General features: G+C 25.7%; 1 long non-coding RNA gene across 1 annotated transcript; it reads right to left on the minus strand.

Annotated features, from left to right (window-relative positions):
• Positions 1-303: 303 nt before the first annotated feature.
• LOC126842468 (uncharacterized) lies at positions 304-2,095 on the minus strand. Its single transcript, XR_007686340.1, has 3 exons — positions 2,032-2,095; positions 1,380-1,469; positions 304-536 (listed from the first exon to the last, which is right to left on the minus strand). It is a non-coding gene; the product is annotated as an uncharacterized LOC126842468 (long non-coding RNA).
• Between the last annotated feature and the right edge of the window lie 1,363 nt (positions 2,096-3,458).

Genomic DNA, 3,458 nt, shown 5'->3' on the forward strand with positions numbered 1-3,458 from the left:
CATAATATCAATAATAATTCGCAACAAATGTGTTTAAAATCGTGAACAAAAGCGTTTATTTTATCATTTATTTATTTTATTTTACATACGACAATCGGCTGATAATTATAATGATAATAATGGGAATACTAATGATAAAGAAACTACATAATAATAACAATTAATAAGCATATATCAAATAAACTAATTTAGTGCAATATGCAAACTTTAATTATTTATTTAAATATAATTTTTAAATAAATAAACGATTGATATCTAGTATTATTCGCTACTTAACTCAAGCGGAGTACTGATATCCTCGCGTAGTTGTACATTTAGTTTTTTTTTTGTAACGGCATTTACTTGCCAATATTCGCCTTCAAGTGATTTGTATTTTACAACACCCCCTTTTAGTGTTACCTTACATACATTATCATATGGAATTAAAAAATAAGACGTGTTTGAAGAAATTTTCAGACTAACCCACATTGCTATCAAAGTACAAATCCTATAAACAGGATACTCCTTGTCAACTTCATCAATCGAGGTGATTTCAGCTAAAAAATCAAAAAGCAGTTGTTAAAAATAACCAAATTTAACTTATAAGCCACTTTATTCCTTTCAGTGCAAGACACAATTACTAAACGTAAATAAAACAAGTTATACAAATATATTTACTATGTAAAATAGTAAAAATCTCAGCTTTCTGAAAAAAATTATAATTTTTTTTTGTTTACTATTTACACTCAATAAAAATGAGTTTATAATTTATAAATATGTTTTTTTTGTTGCCCAAAATTTAAGAATTTTCTTTAGAAAGCTAAAAAATTGTACATTAAATGTGTGAACAGAACACTTCTTGTCAGCTAAAAAAACAGAATACAGTTGTTAAAAATTGCCAAAATTAACAATTATTAGCCACTATTTTTCTTATTTGTGCAATTGATGTTAATTAATTTGACAAAATTATTAAACGTAAATGAAATAAGTAATACAATTATATTAAACATGTATAATTGTAAAAAATCTCAGTAATAAAAAAAAAAATTATGCTTTTTTTTTTGTATTAATAGTTATTTAAAATGAGTTTGTAATTTATAAAGGTAATTTTTTTGTGTTGTCCAAAATTTTTAAATTATTTAAATTTTTTTTTTTAGAAAGCTGAAAAGTTTTACATGTGAACATTTTAAACAGGGGTCACTATAAACACAATTAAAAAAAAAAGAGGTGAAATTAAAAATTGTATAATAAATATTAAGTATATTTGTAAAAATTATAAAGAAACAAAAAATTTGTGTTAAGTAGTCTATAAAATACTGTGTTATTTAAAATGAATCATGCTGTAAAATTAAATGTTATTAAAAAAATAAATAATATTAAATCTTTTTATTTATAATCACCTAATTTTTTGGTAAGCACATTTATAATAGCATCTCCAGTAAGACCTCTTCTCGCCTTTCCAAGTTTGGTCAATTTTAAAGTTTCAGTATCTACATAAGTGTATAAATAGCTGGTTTGAAAATATAATATTTATTAATATATTCGTATGTGTTCTGATTTTTTTAATTTAACACCCTAATAAGTACAAGCAGAGTGGGAAGGAACGCAAAAAATTATGGTAATTGTTAGTTTCGGTACCTACATAAATGTTTATATTAATAACTGGTTCAAAAAGATTAATATATTCGTAATTATATGTTTTATTTTTAATATTTAATGTCCTAATAAGTACAAACAGAGGGAAGGAACTTACAAAAATTTGAAAATTATAATATCAGGATGAAGCCTAAAATTGATGGAGCCTAGAAGGGGTGAACAAATAAAATAGAGATCAGATTTTAGTAAAAAGGCGCGTATGCTGAAAATGTATTATGTATTCGTTCAATTTTTATCTGATTTTAAGTTTAGTAAGGTTGCAAAAATTACTATTTCATTCTAGAACCCTTAAAACAAGTCTCCCCAACTTATAGTAAATTGTTATGTGAACAATATAATAATATATAAAGCAAATTTTATCTTTCAAATAAGTCATATGTTCTGATTAATACTAACTAGTAGCTTTGTAAATTCTATTGTATTCATCATTATACACAGTACTACCTCTAACATAATTTCCTGTAACAAATAAATTATATAGTTAGTCAAACCGTGATGTTGTATGTATCCATAGTAGTAACTCAAAAATGAGAATCATTTGACCAATTAATGAATGCAAAATATAATATTAACACAAAACCTATGACTTTTAAAGCCTTTTTAGCTACCGCGTTTATGTGATCTCTAAAATGTAGAGAAGGCGTACATAGGGTGTTAAGATCATTAATAGAAAAAACTCGATGGAGTTGAAGACCATGAAGAAAGAAATCGTGCAGCAGCGGAATACGGTTCCAGGAAAATGACAAAATATGACATTTTTCAACATACAGTGTCAGACCATGGAGATGAGCCAAATACAGAAAAAACCTAAGTTCAATATGTAGTAGGCAACCATCCACTGATAAGGTATAACTAAAAATGTTTATGTCGTAATAGAAGGATCAGAAACCGCTTCTTGAGCATAAGTGTATTGTTAAAAATTGATACACGCCGTTCAAAATAATACCCTAAATATAATAGTGGTAAAATGTTATTAAGGCTCCCCAACTAAAATTTAACTTTTTAGTTATTATTGTGTGAACAAAAGAATTTGATAAGCAAATTGTATCTTTCAAACAAGCAATATTATATATTTACTACCATCTTTGTAAATGCTTTTGTTTTCATCAGCATGCGCAGGAGTACCTGTAAAACAAATATTAAAACATTTTTTAGTTAACTAAACCCGGTCTGTTGTATTTATTCATCTCAGTTTCAATTAATCAATGCCAAATATAGTGTTGATTTTAGTCGATAAAGCCCCATCCCCCCTCCGCTCAAAGAATAAATTAAAATATATGTGTAATACTGTTACACAAAAAATTTAATTATCTCTAAAAAAAACCCTCAAATTATCAATATAGTACAAAATAAATTGATTATGTAAAAAGTAATACATTAAAATTGTATAATATATATTTACAACAAAGTTTTCTTGTAAGAATTTTTCTCGCATTATTAAATGTGGTACATTTCGAAATTCCATCACCTGCATAAATTTATAAATAAACTGGTTTATAATACAGTATTTAATAATATAATCGTATTTATGTTTTATTTTGATATTTAAATCACTAATACGCATTTTTTTCACAAATGTACAAAAATATCGCATACAAAGTACAATATAGAAGTGCAATAATCAGTCAAACAATAATATCTTAAACAATGAACAAAAAACTATACAGTATAGTTCAAATTATAGTATTAGCATTAAGCCGATGGCTCTTAAGGTCCTGATAGCTACCGCATTTATACACAAAGTATAGTGAAGGCCAAGATCTTTAATAGAAAATACTCGTTTCAGTGGAATACTACGAAGTACATAAACCACGTAGAAGAGA

This window comes from Adelges cooleyi, unplaced genomic scaffold (genome assembly GCF_023614345.1).
Source record: "Adelges cooleyi isolate 19-005CV unplaced genomic scaffold, UGA_ACOO_1.1 ACOO_flye_CR_arks_rails_tigmint_CR_PRNA_522, whole genome shotgun sequence".
NCBI lineage: Eukaryota > Metazoa > Arthropoda > Insecta > Hemiptera > Adelgidae > Adelges > Adelges cooleyi.